Below are 16,931 nucleotides of genomic sequence, written 5' to 3'. Positions count from 1 at the left end.
CGGCAAGAAGTGAAGGTGGGCGGGTGGACAACAGGAAGTGAAGGTGGGCTGGGTGGGTGGACGGCAGGAAGTGAAGGTGGGCTGGGCGGGTGGACAGCAGGAAGTAAAGGTGGGTGGGTGGACAACAGGAAGTGAAGGTGGGCAGGTGGACGGCAGGAAGTGAAGGTGGGCGGGTGGACAGCAGGAAGTGAAGGTGGACGGGTGGACAGCAGGAAGTGAAGGTGGGCTGGTGAACGGCAGGAAGTGAAGGTGGGCGGGTGGACGGCAGGAAGTGAAGGTGGGCGGGTGGACGGCAGGAAGTGAAGGTGGGCGGGTGGACAACAGGAAGTGAAGGTGGGCTGGGCGGGTGGACGGCAAGAAGTGAAGGTGGGCAGGTGGACGGCAGGAAGTGAAGGTGGGCGGGTGGACGGCAGGAAGTGAAGGTGGGCTGGGTGGGTGGACGGCAGGAAGTGAAGGTGGGTGGGTGGACAACAGGAAGTGAAGGTGGGCTGGGCGGGTGGACGGCAGGAAGTGAAGGTGGACGGGTGGACAACAGGAAGTGAAGGTGGGCGGGTGGACGGCAGGAAGTGAAGGTGGGCGGGTGGACGGCAGGAAGTGAAGGTGGGTGGACAACAGGAAGTGAAGGTGGGTGGACAACAGGAAGTGAAGGTGGGCTGGGCGGGTGGACGGCAAGAAGTGAAGGTGGGCAGGTGGACGGCAGGAAGTGAAGGTGGGCGGGTGGATGGCAGGAAGTGAAGGTGGGCTGGGCGGGTGGACGGCAGGAAGTGAAGGTGGGTGGGTGGACAACAGGAAGTGAAGGTGGGCGGGTGGACAGCAGGAAGTGAAGGTGGGGGGGTGGACGGCAGGAAGTGAAGGTGGACGGGTGGACAACAGGAAGTGAAGGTGGGCGGGTGGATGGCAGGAAGTGAAGGTGGGCTGGGTGGGTGGACAGCAGGAAGTGAAGGTGGGTGGGTGGACAACAGGAAGTGAAGGTGGGCAGGTGGACGGCAGGAAGTGAAGGTGGGCGGGTGGACGGCAGGAAGTGAAGGTGGGTGGGTGGACAACAGGAAGTGAAGGTGGGTGGGTGGACAGCAGGAAGTGAAGGTGGGCGGGTGGACAACAGGAAGTGAAGGTGGGTGGACAACAGGAAGTGAAGGTGGGTGGACAACAGGAAGTGAAGGTGGGCAGGTGGTCGGCAGGAAGTGAAGGTGGGCGGGTGGACAGCAGGAAGTGAAGGTGGACGGGTGGACAGCAGGACAGTATTGATTTCCTTTGGACTTCTTCATATCCAGGGTGTTGCTCACTCTGAGGGTGCCCCTTCCCTTTTCAGCTAATCTTTCCAGTAAATGCCCTCCCAGACCTTACCACTGGTGTGTGTCTTAGGGTTTCTATTGCTGTGAAGAGACACCACAACCACAGAAACTGTTATAAAGGGAAACACATAATTAGGCCTGGCTTACAGGTCAGAGGTTTAGTCCATTATTGTCATGGTGGGAAGCATGGCAGTGTGCAGGCAGACATGGTATTGGAGAAGTAGTAAAGAGATCCACATCTGGATAGACAGGCAGCAGCAGGAGAGTATGATACTGGGCCTGGTCTGAACATTTAAAACCTCGAAGCCCACCCCTAGTGACACACTTCCTCCAACAAGGCCACAAGTCCTAATCTTTTCCAATAATGCTACTCCATGTGAGCCTATGGGGGCCATTTTCATTCAAACCACCACAGTGTGTCTTAGTTGATTCCAGATCCAATAAAGCTGACAATCAAGTTGAACCATAATACCTTCTGATACCTACATCCCATAAACCTGGGAGTGGTATAGGCTGTGCTAGATAGACAGCTAACAGAGGAAGGGAAGATTCGGTGCCAACTCTTAGCCAGGTGGAGTCTCTGGGGGCCTTTCTGGGGGTCTGACCTGTGAACTCTGTAATCAATTCTGAGAATAGTGTCTGTGTCTAGAGGAAGTCCAGTAAGGACACAGGAAGAGAGGCAGAGGGCATCTTCTTATGCCCTCTTTAGGGGTCTTTTACTTTTATTCTGTACCCCAACTAGTTTTTAAAAATTATTTTTATTTTATGTGCATGGATGTTTTGCTTGCGTGTATGTCTGTGTACCATTTGCCTGCCTGGTGTCTGCAGTGGTCACAGGGCTTTGGATCCCCTGGAACTGGAGTCACAGACAATTGTGAGCAGCCAGAGGTGCTGAGTACTGAACCTGGTTCCTTTGGGAGAACAGCCAGTGCTCTTAAACACTGATCCATCTCTCCAGTTTCCGCTCCAACTAATCTGGACTCTTCCTGGCTCCTCAACAGAGACCTCTGATTCTGTCTGAATCCCTCTTTCCACCTCCTGCTAACTCTTCCTAGTTCTCCTCTACCACCCCATGGGCACCATCAACATCTCCTCCAGGCTCCTGCCCAGGGTAGGCAGCTCATTTGGTGCTGTTCCTCCTCTTTTTTTCTTTTTTCTTGGTTTTCAGCACACTGCAGTGACAGTTAGTGGACTCATTGAGGGAAGGGCTTGTGACCTATCAATCCAACACTTGTCTTTCACTGTGTTCCTGAGCCAGATGTTCACTCTCTTCTTTTGCTGTCCTTATCCCACAGAGGTTCTCTCATCCCCAGCCTAGAATGTTGTAGTAGCTTATTTTATTGCTATTTCAAAATATTTATTTAGTGTGTATGTGTGCATGTGTGTGTTGTACCTATATATGTGTGCGTGCATGTGTGTCATGGCATACCTGTGGAGGTTGGAAGACAATTTATTATACTTGATCCTCTCCTTCTACCATGTGGGTTATGGGGATCAAACTCAGCTCATCAGGCTTGGTGGCAGGTGCCTTTCTTTACTCATTGATCCACCTTGGTGGCCCTGTAGTAGCTTCAATATTTCCCTTTGTACTCTGCCTCTAATATGTCCTCCAGACCAACCTCTCCAGTGGGTGTGTCCTTCTACATCATGAACCTGACTCTGCTCTTCCGTTTAAGCTTTCCTGTGCTCTCTTGTGTCTGCAGAAGGTTGGCTTCTACCAGTAGTAGACACAATATCGAGTGAAAGCAGTTTACCTGGGGTAAGAAAAATAATGCCAGATGGAGCTGAGAAGAACATCTAAGCAGCATGGGGCATGTGGGTGAGCAGACTACCCCATGGGCAGTAGGAGCCAAGCCCTGAAGGACAGTGCTATAGATGGACTTATGCAATGTTACTCAAAGGGTTATAAACCAGGTTTCTGAAAGGAAAAAACAAAACAAAACAAAACTCTCTCATTAGTCATTGGCTAAGTGTATTCCCAGGGGTGTTAATTACCTGCCACTATGATCTTTCTGCATAGAGGACCAGGCAAGTGTCAGCAGTCAGAAGACTCCTTCAGGCGGTGAGTGGCAGGCACACGTGGGAAGCTTTCTGTGAAGGGGAAGCACTAAAGGGGTGAGATGTGGCAGCATCTCCCATAACCTGCCCTCTCATCACCATGTGATTCATGGACCTTCAACTACCCAGCTCCATTTCTTCACCACAGTGGCTCCTCTCGGCTTACATGTGTGTTCCTGTGCACAGCAATCTGCTGTTTATTGCCACGAGGTTGCTCTCAGTGCACCTGCAGTCTTGGGTGTGCTAGTCCACATCACACATCTGTCAAAGCTCAGCATTCTGTCTCCATGACAGCTGACTTGGATAACCTTCACACTGCATCTCTCACAGCTCTCCCTTCCCCACCACACGGGTTGTGTGGCACTCCTGGGTTTAGGATTGACCCCATCTGCTTCTCTCTGAGGTCCTAGAGATGAGCACATGATTGGGTATCCTCAACAAATGCTCCAGACAGAACCGGGTGTCTGTGGCTCATTGTTTAGCACAGGTGGACTCAGCATCTATGTCCTGGGTTGAACTCATCTTTGTCCTGGCTCCCCCTTTTCATCAGCAGTGGCAAGAAGGAGACAAAATGGGAGTCTTTTCTCTCCCCGGGGAACAGGCTTGTTATTTTTCTTCAACCTTGTGAGATTAGGCTTGAAAGTGGTAACAAAGAGGAGACTTGGGAGCCACAGGAGTTGGGACACATGCGTGCGCACACACTCATGTACAGAAAGAGCAAAAAATAAAAGGGAGAAAACCAACAGACTGAGAGAGGCTGGGCCCAGAAGAGGGAAGATGGAAAGACAGGAGAGAGAACAGAGGGGAAGGTAAATAGAGAGACTGGGAAACAGGGTGGGGAGGAAGAGGAAACACGGCCAAACCATATCCTAAGTGGGAAAATATAGAACAGAAATGCCTGGAGAAAGACTCTGCATCCCAGGGCAGCAGGAGGGAGACTGGGATCCTAGCTATGGATCTTTATCTCTTTTCCCATGGCTGACCCAATGGCAAAGGCAGGGATAGTGGGCTGCTGGGCTCAGGGGGCTCGGGAACTGTTGGCTTCTGTCTTGAGCCCTGTGAAGGAGCTCCTCACTTGCTACCATGGCAGTTGTCTGAGTACCTATAGTGGTGTGTGGTATTTGCAGAGCCCTTTCTGTGTCCTTTTACAGTGCAATATCTACAAGGAATAGGTCAGAGTGCTGTGGTGACCCCCTTGGGCCCCCCGTATACATACCTTTGGCCTTGTGAAGTTGGATTTGCAGTACCTCATGAAAGAATAATGAGCCATATCAATTTTTAAAGCTGCCTAATGCTCCTTTCAGCTTAGGTGTCTAGAAGTTTGCAAAGCAGGAGCCATGGTTCCCAGGAGAAGGTCAGGAGACATGACCTAAGGTCCATAGGCAGCTATTGTGATGGCCAATGCCTTAGGTGGTTCCATGGTGGAAGCAGCAGAGCCGGGGTGGTGGTGGTGGTGGTGGTAATCAAAGGTCAGAGAACCGCATCCTGCAGGAATTACCTTTTTACTGAATGCCTACATAGACCAGACTCAGGAGCCTAGAAAGAATGTCTTTTGTGCAAGTATGGGTGTGCATACATTTGTGTGCATATGGAAGTCAGAGGACATATGCTTAGGCACTGTTCACCTTTATAAGACAGGGTCTCTCAGTGGCCTGGAACTCACCAAGGAGGCTAGGCTGGCCAGCGAGCCCCAGGGACCCACCTGTCTCTGCCTTCCCAGCACTGGGATTACAGCCGTAATGCCTGGCTTTCTTTTTAATATGAGTTCTGGAAACCTAAAACAGATCCCCACTAAGCTATCTCCTTCCAGTCCTAGGAATAATTTCTGAAAGTATGTTCTTCGATTAAATCCTTTACCACAGATGACATCCTTGCCACACACTTCATACCTTATGTTCCAGTTACTAAATTGTGTCGTGTCCCAGCCCCAAGCTCAGCATCTTGCATTCTGCCCTGAGATGCAGGGGCTCAACTCAGCAGACCAACAGCATTCTATCTTGTCAGCTAGTTCCTTGGGAAGCTTGGCAGTAGGGGGCGCAAGAAGAAGGCATTTTGGATGCTCTGGTAGGCAGCTCCCTGGCAATGCTTCCTCACTGGAGTGGAGTCTGCTGCGCCCACACAGGTTGGGAAATTTTCATAGCAGCTCTCCTGAAGCCTGCCTCACTTGGAGGTACTTGCTTCAAGAAGTCACTACCCAGGCAGATGCCATCTTCATCCTCTAGGTCCCATTCCTGAGGTGTTCCTCTTCAGACCTAGAAAACAAATGTTTTGTTTGTGTATATGTGTATTCACCTGTGAGAGTAGATGCCACATGTGTGAGGGTGCCTGAGGAGGCTGGAAGAGGGTGTCAGATCCTCTGGAGCTGGAGTTACAGGCAGTTGTGGGCTTCCTGACTTGGATGCTGGGAACTAAACCCGGGTCCCCAGCAAGTGCTCTTTACCACGGAGCCATCTCTCCAGCCCCTCATCTTTACACTTCTGGGACGTATTAATTCTAGTATTTTCTCAGCGTTCTCACATCTTTAGGCTTGTATAGGGTGACTGGCTTCTCTGGTTTTCCTGGGACTTTTTGGGTTTAGAATGTAATTCAGGTGTCCTGAAATTCAGAACATCCCTTGTCCCCACAAATAAGGAGGGTTGGCCACTTCAGGCTGAGAGAGCTGCCTCCCATGGCTGCTCCCTCGGGCACTTGGTTAATGATTTTATATCATGATAACCATGATAAATTAGGATGAATTTTCTCTGTCAAAATCGTCGTCATGGTTTCTGTTTCCTGACTTGAACTGATGTGTCCTCATCTCTAACTCTTAGGAACTACGTTAAGCCAGACAGCGTCTTCTAATTAAAGACAGACCCTAAGGTGCTCCAGTGGGGGAGTCCTGTGGATTTTTGCTGCTGTTTCGGGTACTGTTGCTACAGTGCAGCAGCAGCTTTGTGTGAAAAACAAAACAAAACAAAATGAAACAAAACCTTGAATGGGCTGAGGATGGAGCCCGGTTGGTGGAGAGCTTGCCTAGCGGGCGTCATGCCCGGGGGTCCCTCCCAAGCACTGTAGTGCCACATGCATGTAATCCCAGCACATGGGAGATGGAGGGAAGAGGATCAGAAGTTCAAAGTCATCCTTGGTGACATAGTGAGTTCAAAGCCAGCCTTAGACACATGAAACTCTGTCTCAAAAGAGCAAGCGAACAAACCTGGCTTCTGTGCAGCATCTCCACGCCCATCCCAGAATCCACCTGCCTCCTCCTAGCTGTGTTTTGTAGCTGTTCTCCATTCAAGCCCGTCATCTCTGCATACACAAATTTGGAAGGGGAGGGTGACTTCAGTTGAAGTCACCCAGCCAGTCACAGATGTCTGAGTTTCAAACTCAGTATAAAAAATATTCCAAGGGCTGGGGAGATATCTCAGTAGAAAAAGCACTTGTCTCACAAACATGAGGACCAGAATTTGGATCCTTAGTGCCCACATAAAAAGCCATTGTGGTGGGCTGCCTGTAATCCCAGTCAGGGACAGGGATCTCCTGGGCAAGCTGGCTAGCTAGACCAGCCAAATCAGTGAGCTCCAGGTTCAGCAAGAGACCCTGCTTGTGTAAACAAAATGGAGAGCAGTTGAGAAAGACATCTGATGTCAACCTTTCACACACACACACACACACACACACACTCACACACACACACCACCCCATACCACATAGTGTTCCTCTACATATGCAAACGTGCATACACATTCAGAAAAGAAGAAAGAAAAAGAAAAAATATCCCTACTCTTTTTTTTTTTAGACCTTAGGGCCTTTCTTGTACAGAGTTCAATGCCAAGCAAGCACTGGCTCTCTTGGGTTTCCTTTCATGCTCCCTTCCCCACTTCCCTCAACCTCTATACCCAAGCCTTTGGATTCCGTTTAGTTCTGGAGATGAAAAGCACCACAGGGACACATGGACAAGGGGAGTGAGGCCGGGTCCTGTGCGTTCAGCTGGATATGGCCTTAGAGCTGGCACAGCTCATATTTCCAGTGACTTTGCATTTTAACTAGAAGCTCTCTAGAACCTTGGCCTCAGACCTGGTCTACTTAAAAGGCATTTCCCATAACACTCAATTTTATTAATACCATAAAACACTCTTTGATAATCACTGGATCGTTTCATATGCAGAAAACACCCCGTCTGGCCTGCTGCATTTGGACAGTGATGGAAATGTTCCTATAAATGATGGAGCTGAGTAGCACTGGAGAGGGTTCACCTAGAAGGTGAGACTCTTCTGAGAAGGTATCTGCAGCCATCTGCCCAGCATCACCCAGCGCAGAAAACCATGAGAGTCGGCTACAAACAGCCTACAGTTCAATTACTGTGGAAATCAGAGGGGTCTCTTGGAGAAGCATGGGATGCTTTAAGTGGTAGCAAAGATTTGGAGTTATTAGGGTAGAAAACTGCTAAAAGTGTGAAGCTTGAGTAAACTGTCTGTCTGTGTGTGTGTGTGTGTGTGTGTGTGTGTGTGTGTGTGTGTGTGTGAAGGCTAGAGGACAACTTTGGGTCACAGCCACCTTAAGTGAGTTTAAACACCAACTATTTATTTTGTGATTTTTCTGGACTTGTTCGTTTTAGCCAGGAGATTCTTCTGTCTCACATGGTGTCAGCTAGGGCCACCCATGTGTCTTCATTCAGTTGAAAGCTCAGTTGGGGCCACAGAATTCAAGACACCAGTAGACACACATCAGGTACTTCAGATGAGGTTATCTAGAAAAGTCAGAAGTTAGCTAGGCTTCCCTCTTTCTCTGGCTGGCTCCTCATTATATTTTTAGACAGCAGCTAGATCCTAAAAGAATGAATACAGGAGCTGTCAGGTCGTTTCTGGCTTAGAGTCCAGAGTCTATAGAGCATGTAGTTTCTGTGTCTGTATGTGTATGCCCATGTTAACGTGGGTGCTCATGTAGACACATCTATAAGGAGGTCAGAGCTCAACCTTGTGGTGGTGTTCTCAAGAGCTGTCTACCTTGTACCTTTGTAGACAGGCTCTCTCATTGGCCTGGAACTCAGCAGTAGGGTAGGCTGGCTGGCCTTCGGGATCTTCCTGTCTCTACCTCTTGAGTGCCAGCACTGCAAATGTGTGCCTCTTTGCCTGGCTCTTTTTACATGGGTTCTGGGAATTGACCTCAGATCCTTTTGAATGCATAGAAAGTGCCTTACCAACCAGCTGTTTCCCAAGACCCTGTATTTGTTATATTTTATAGATTGGACAAGTCACAGGGACAGCTGAGATTCATAACAGGGGAACTGGGCTCTATTGCAGACTGGAGAGAACAGATTGGCAGTTATTGTAGCATGAGTCTTAAAAATTCTTATTAATAAAATCAAACCCAGTGCCAGTAATTGGTGTCAATGCTGGTAGATCAGAGAGACAGAACAAGCCACAGCCACCTCACCTTGCCAGTTCCTCAGCTGGTCCTGTTTCCTCAGACTGGAAGCCTCTGAGTCCTCATCCAGAATGAATCTCAGCTGAACTGTGTTGCTCCAAAGCCTGAAGCTTAACTAGCCAAATGCTTAACCAGCCAAATGCTTAACCAGGCCAAATGCTTAACCAGCCTAATGCTCCTAGTTTCTGGTCCTCAACGCCTTATAAACCTTTCTGCTTTCTACCACCACTCCCTGGGATTAAAGGCTGCTTTCTGGGATTAAAGGCGTGAGTCACCATGCCTGGCTGTTTCCAATGCGGCCTTGAACTCACAGAGATCCAGATGGATTTCTGTCTCTGGAATGCTAGGATTAAAGGCGTGTGCTACCACTCTATGTTTCATATTGTGGCTTTACTGTTCTCTGACCCCAGATAAGTTTATTAGGATACACAATATTTTGGGGAACACAATACCATCACAGTTATCACCTTTGCAACAATCAACTGCCACTACTTGTGGAGACAAATGCTTGACGTAGAGTGAAGCTCACAGCCACAAAGTTGGCATTGACCTTAGCCATGCAGCAGTTGGGGTGTTCGCGAAAACAGGCGAAGCCCTCGAGGGTTGAAGTGGGCCTTTGCTTCTGCTGAGAACCTTGATCTTTGCTAGATGCCCTACCAGTCCCAGCTTCAGGAAGGAGAAAAGAGAGCAGTAGGCCTGTTGCTAGACAGCTCATGTTGTTTATTCCTGAGAAATGAGAAGAAATGGGCTGTTGTCAGGACTTGAAAACATTCCTTTAAATTTGATGCACTTAAATCCAGAGGCACACGATACATTTTGTTTCCTCAATAAAGCTCCAATCTCTTTGATGAGCACATTCACCAAAAACTGAAAACAAAAGGCATACGATTACCATGGTGACAGCTAATGCTTCCCAATCGGCCTATGTTAGCTCACAGAAATGGCAAGTAACACTTGTGTAGGCTAAAGTGCTAGGAAAGCTGTGTTTGAAAAGCTGTGAAAAATTCTTCATCAGTCTGCACTGATTAAAATAACATCGGAATTATTAGCAAATTAAACGTTGTCCAAAGGTGCCTAGAAAAGTGTCATTTGAGAATCTGGTTTAGGAAAAGCATGTGGAGCCTTGTTGTGACTGATCTTGGTTGTCAATTTGACACACATGGAAAGAGGAGCTCTCAACTGAGGAATTGCCCCCATTGGATTAGCCTGTGTCTGGGGGGCGCGTTTTCTTGATTGCTGTTTGATGTAGGAGGGCCCAGTCCACTGTGGGTGGTGCCATCCCTAGGCAGGTGGCCGGGGCTGTGTAAGAAAGGCAGCTGATGGTGAGACACAAACCAGTAATCAGACTGTGAGCAGTGTTTGTACTCGGTTTCTGTTTGAATGCCTCTTTGAGTTCTTGCCTGACTTCTCTCGAAGGTGGATTGTGACCTAGAAGTGTCAGATAGAATAAGCCCTTTCCTTTCCAAGTTGTTTTTGGTCATGGTGTCTAAACAGCAACGGAAGCAAACTAGAACATGGCTATAACCCATATGAGAAAATTTGATAATGGAGCCTCTACTTGTCATAATTTCTTTTCTTTTTGAGGTAGGATTTCTTGTAGCCCACACTAAAATGTGCTCTATACCTGAGGATGACCTTGGACTTTTGGTCCTGCTGCCTCCACTTCCCAAATGCTGGGATTACAGGTGTGCTCCACCACACCTGACTCATACGGTACTGAAGATGGGACCTACTGCCTCACGCTTGCTCAGTAAGCACTGTGCAAACTCAGCTACATTCCCAGTCCAACCAGGCTTTTCTTGCCTTAGCTTTCTCTTTCCCCAATATAAACATATTTCTTCTGTGACATGTGGGGACTATAGAGATGACAAAGGAACAGGTGTAGCCTTTAAAAAGACGCTTGACGCTGGACTGGGATCATTCCCAATAAGATTTGAATACTGTCCAACTTCGGGCAGTTTACATCTACCAAACTTAGTTTCCTCACATGTAAAAAGGGTACAGTATCAACAATAAATAAAACAATGGCTCCAAAGAGTTGTTTGACACTTTTGCCGTGTCACGTGGTAGATTCTGGACAGGCACCCTATTGTTGGTTTGGACTCTTACGTTCAGGAGATGTTCAGAAAAGGAGCTCCTGCAGTCTTGATGAGCGGGAAGCTTGAACTGTGAAAGCAGAAAGTGTGGAGGGGCTGCTATGGAAGGCCCCCTTACGAGGGAAGGTGTAGAGGCTGAAATAGCCACAGCAGTGGGCAAAGGAGATACTTAAATGGTTGGTGTAAAAGATATCATCACGAGACGGAAGGTCACAAAATTCAGGCACAAAAGTGAGGGTTAGACCTTCCTATGAAGTAAGTTTAATTTCCAAATGTCCTCAGGAAATCTCACACGTTCCAGATTACTTTGAGTTTGTATGATGTACCTTTCTCCCCTGACTGGATCCATTTCAGTTTCCTTTCTTCTGTCTTTTTCCAAATTGCACTCTCATCTACACCCTATAGCGTGCTGTTTACTTCCAAATGCAATTAAAGGACTGGGCCAAAAAGCAAATGGAGCACGTCCTGCCAACTCTACCTGCAAAATGCATTTCAAGTGCTTAGCTGTGACTAGGCTTTGGAGTGACCTGGAAAGGAGAGGGCAATAGAGTTTGGGTGGTGACAGTACCATCCGCTACCTAGTGGGGAGCTGGGAAAGACAGCCCATGGACCTGTTTCAGGAAGAAATAAAACAAACAGGGATTCAGGACTGATAACTGCGTTGTAAGCCTGGGCTGTGACTCACAGTTGGAAAGTCTCCTAGCCAATAACTCCCATCACTGTTTGGACAGGCCTGGGAGGTGGTTGGAGAAAATGTTGATGTTGATATTTTATGCACTAGGGAGCAAAATGGAAAGAAAGGGATTTATTTAGAGCCACAGAGTGAGAAAAAGGTGGAGGGTAAGTGGAAACCGCTTTCATGCATCAGACATCTCTTCTGTTTGCTGTTGTTGATTCCTGACCCCTCATCTTGTCCTGGTGACCCTGGATCAGGGTGTCAATAGTTGGGAACCACTGGGGAGGCTACTTTGTGTGCGTATGTGTGGAAGCTAGAGGAGGATGTTGGATGTCCTGATTAATGCTCTCCATCCACCTTATTCCCTTGAGACAAGGTCTTCCTTGGAACCTGGAGATAGAGCAATCCTCCTGTCTCTGCTCCTTCCTCTGTCTTCCATGCTAGGGTTATAGGGTCTGGGCCAAGCCCAGCTTTTTTTAAAGGTTTACTTATGCAATTTATAGAAATTAAAATTAAATTAAATTAAAAATTAAATTTATACAATTTTATTTATTTTTCTTTTATATATATGAGTGTCTTTCCTGCATGGATATCTGTGTGCAGTGCCCATGGAGGCCAGAAGAGGGTGTTGGATCCTCTAGAGTTGGAATTGCAGACTGTTGTGAGCTGTGCTGGGAATTGAAAACAGGTCTTCTGGAAGAGCGGCTAGTGTTCTTAACCATGAAGACATCACCCCAGCCCCAAGATTTATTTTATTTTTAATTATACATATATGCACATCTATGTGTGGGTATGTGCATGTATTTGCATTGTCCACAGAAGCTGGATTTCCTGGAGTCAGAATTCAATGCCCCAGCTTGGTTGTGATCTACCCATCCTGGGTGCTGGGGACTGAACTTGGGTCCTCTACAGAAGCAGTATGCATTCTGTCTTAAGAGACAACATGGCCACAGCAACTCTAATAAAGGAAAACATTTAATTGGTGTGGCTTATCTTTTTAGAGGTTCAGTCCCTTATCATCATGGTGAGACATGGTAGTGTTCAGGTAGACATGGTGCTGGAAAAGGAGCTGAATGTCCTACATCTTATCTCACAGGCAACAGGAAGTGGTCTGTCTCACTGGGCATGGCTTGAACATATATAAGACCTCAAAGCCGGCCTCCACAGTGACACACTTCCTCCAACAAGGCCACACTTGTTGCAGCAAAGCCACACCTCCTGATAGTGTCACTCCCTCTGGAGGCCATTTTCTTTCACACCAGCACACACTCATAAATGCTGAGCCAGCACTCCTACTCACAATCCAGGTGCTGGAGATTTGAACTCGAAGAGGGAGACTGTACTGGTAGACAGGACTGAGGTAAGGTAGGGCTCACTTTGTTTCCTCATAACTTTTCTTCCCTCCACTCCTTCAGTAATATCTATTCCTATGGTTTGACCATATCTCTCTTCTTGTCTTTCTCCCCATCCTCGAATGGGTGATGCCGTTCTCTACTTACAACCTTTATCAATAGTTTTGCACTTGTATCCCAATGCCAACCCAAGTTCAACAGATGCTGTTGAGGATGAGTCCAAAAAGGAACCTTAAACGCTGCTGATGGTAGCGTCAATGAGTCCAGCTGCTATGAAGTCCATGTGCAGCTTCCATCAGAGGCCTAGAAAAAAGATAGAAAGAAATGTAAGTTAGCATACAGCAAATTTACCCAAAGCCTTGTGCTTAGAGAAGTATGAATCTTAGTGGCCAAAGTCACGGAATCAGCCTCACTGTCTGACCACAGATGAATGATAAAACATGCTACATACATGACAGAGCTTTCTTCAGTCGTAAAGAAAAAACTATCTCTTGCAAGAATAGCATTGGAGACCATCGTGTTGAGTGGTACAACCCATGTACAAGAATAAAAAGGTCACATGTTTTCTGTCATATGTGGATCATAGATTTTATACACACACACACACACACACACACACACGCACGCACGCGCGCATATATGCATATATATATATATATATATATATATATATATAAAATTCTGGAGGTATAATATCTTATTCTCAAGTTGTACTATATATATACATATATACACACACGTGCATATATGCATATATATATAAATTCTGGAGGTATAATATCTTATTCTCAAGTTGTACTATAGAGCAATAGTGACAAAAACATGGTATAGGACAAAAGCAAGTATATAGATCATATAGGAAGTGCGTGTGTGTGTGTGTGTGTGTGTGTGTATGTGTGTGTGTGTGTGTGTGTGTGTGTTTTCCAGGGAGGTAGAGGAAGGCTGTCTGGGAAAGAAAGGAGACTACTGGTATCAACATTCCCCAAGCTTCTTGCTATTTTTCTAAGTATCTAATGTTTTATTAAGTAAAAGGCGACTTACTTTTTTTCTCTGCTATGGTAAACATCTTCTTGCTAAGACTTTTCTCTCTTTACAGCTTACTTCTTCAGGATAGATTCCTAGTGACAGAATCCTCAGTTCTAGGAAAATTACTATTTTATGGCTTTGTTACATACAGTTAAGTCACCTTCCAAACACAACCGAATTGTAACCAGCATGCAAACACACAGACTTAATCAGAATCTGCTTAGCCTTGAGAATTATCGTTATTTTTGCTAATGTAATACGTGTAAAATGATGCTTAATGAGTATTTTAATTTGTTTTCCTTTGATCACAGCAAGGTGGAACATTTTTGCATATGTTTATTAAGCTCAGTGTCTTTTGCACAGACGATCGAATCACACTCTCTGCTCATCCATCTATGGAACATCTTATTTTCATGAGATAATTGTGCATCTTTATACAATATGGCCCATTTCATGATTTGTTTTCCCTCTTAATTTTTATATTTTGAGTATTAAAAATTGACTTTTTATAGCATTACATTAGATTTCTTTCCTTAATAATAGGAAAACTTAATGTTTGAGTATAGTTAAACACATTAAATCTTATTATTTGACATGTCTTATAAGATTTAAAAGATATTTACTCTTTTGGTCATACAGAATTTATTTTGATTTATGCTGTAAATAGAAGATATAAACAGGTTTTAAATTTTCTAAACAGATAGAACCAAACTACCTTTTAAAAGTGTTTTTGCAAGCTGGGTGTGGTGGCATACACATCAATCCTAGTATGCCAGAGGCAGAGGCAGATAGCTTTCTGTAAGTTGAGGCTGGCCTGGTCTACATAGCAAGTTCCAGGTCATCTGGGGATGCACAGTAAGATCCTGTCTAAAAATGTTTTTGTGTATGTATGTGTGTGGTGTGTGCATGCATGTTCACGTGTGTGTGGACCCATGTTCATACATGTGCATGTGGAGACCAGAGACTGAAGTCATGTGCTTTCCTCAACTGCTCACCTTATATATTGAGGCAGGGTCTGTAGCCGGGCCTTGTGTTTGCTAGTCCTGGGTAGTCTTAGCTAACCAACTTGCCCTGGATAATCTAGCTTCACCCACTGAACACTAGGATTAGAGGCCAGCCACCACACATACTTAGCTATTTTAAATATATATATTTTTAAGTGTATGTCTCCCTCTGTGTGTACATGTACAGGTGCTTACAGAGGCCAGAGAGGGTGCCAGATTCCCTGGGGCTGGGATTATAGGCAATTGTGAACCACCTGATATCAACGCTTGACTGTTTCCCTAGCCCAAAGTCTCAAGCTTAACCACTTTTGCAAAGTCCCTTTGGCCACTCAAGGTGACCAGTCACAGGTTCTGGAGACGAGGATGGTGGGCTACTAATCTGCCTACCCTATACAGCACTGGAATTTCACCTGGAATTCTGTTAAACATATGTGAAGAGGTATCAGCGCTCCTGCTCTTCCTGTGCTGTATTTATGTTTCCGGAGCAGTCTTGTCTTCATGGAGGTCACCTGGTGACATTTTGAGGTTTAATTTCATAATTTTTGACAGCACTATCCCATTAACTAACTATTCACCCCAAACATTGTCAATGTGCTCAGGACTTTCCTTTATGCAATTCTTCCTGAGTATATTTTTCTAACCAGCTCTTGCTTGATGTCCTTAATTCCTTATGAAACTATATTCCCTGATGTAATATCAATTTGGCATCGACTCTACAAGGAGAAGCATATGTTGGCAATACGTGGTGTGATGAGAATATTGTTCCTAGGGAATCAGTTCAGCTGTACCATATTGAGAAACCTCCATGTTCATTATTTATTCGAGAAGATGCAAAAATGCTGAGTGCTGAGGTGACCTTCTGAGCTGAGCAAGGGCTGCTGATGCTATGTGTGACCTACTTTGCTCAGTGTCTTGAGCAGAAGGACACCCAGCAGCCCGGTGGGCCGCCCTGGCAAAGGGAAGTGACATATGGGCCCGGGGTTGAGAGACAGTTTTGCTTAGGGACCCTGTGCAGACCTTCTCCACAAATGATTGATAAATTTCTACTTTAGGGAGGATCTGCTTCCTTCTAAGTCTGATATTCATGTTGAAAGCCAGCTCTTGATACGAAGGATAACCTCAGAACTCACTGATGGGAGGCCTGGTCCAGCCTCTGGTGAGAGGAAGCAGCTCAGTCTCTTGGGTATTGGTTCCTGTAGTTGGGAAACAGGGAAGTGGGAAAGGACTGAACTTAGTCTACTAACTGACGGATATTTTTTAAAGTTACAATATAAAGCCAGGTACAGGGGAACATGCTTATCATCTCAGTACTTGGGACAGAGGCAACAGGATCAAGATCATCTACGGCTACATAGCAAGTTGGAGGCCATCTTGGGCTACATGAGACCCAAAACCAGCCAACCAATCAACCAGCAACAAAACAAAACATCCTTTATAAAAGTCAAAAAGTCACCCAACCTTTGACTTTCAGTTCTATAGGTTTCATATTTTTAAATGTGAGTGTATGTGTACACGTGTTTGTGTATGGAGGTGCCTGTGTGTGTATGCATATGTGTGCATGAATGTACCCATGTATATGCATTTTGTGTTCCTGTGGAGGACAGAGGCCACTCTTGGTGTCATTGGCTAGGAACCCACCAAGGAGGCTACACTAGCTGTCCAGAGAGCCCCAGGGATCTGCTGGTCTCTGCCTCCCTAGCTGCTTCTTACATTGCCTCGGGCATCAAACTCAGGCCCTTGTGCTTGCAAAGCACCTGACTGACTGACCCTTCTCCCCAGCCCTGGTTTTCTTTCTTTTCTTTTCCTTTTTTCTTTTTAATGTGGTTTCTAGGGTAGCATTTAGGAAGCACAAGATCTTTTTGACCTTTAACTTTGGAATGCCTTTGCTCTTTGAGCTAATTATCATCCCAGCCTGCAGGATCTTGCAAAGCTTCAGAATTCTATGTTCTAAGAAGCACTAACAAGTGCTTGATTTTCTGTCTGTGTCATAGGTATCTAGTATTCAAAACTATACTAGTTTT

This window comes from Peromyscus eremicus, chromosome 7 (assembly GCF_949786415.1).
Source record: "Peromyscus eremicus chromosome 7, PerEre_H2_v1, whole genome shotgun sequence".
NCBI classification, from domain to species: Eukaryota; Metazoa; Chordata; class Mammalia; order Rodentia; family Cricetidae; genus Peromyscus; species Peromyscus eremicus.
The sequence above is the reverse complement of the archived record's forward strand: the minus strand, read 5'-3'. Positions refer to the sequence as shown.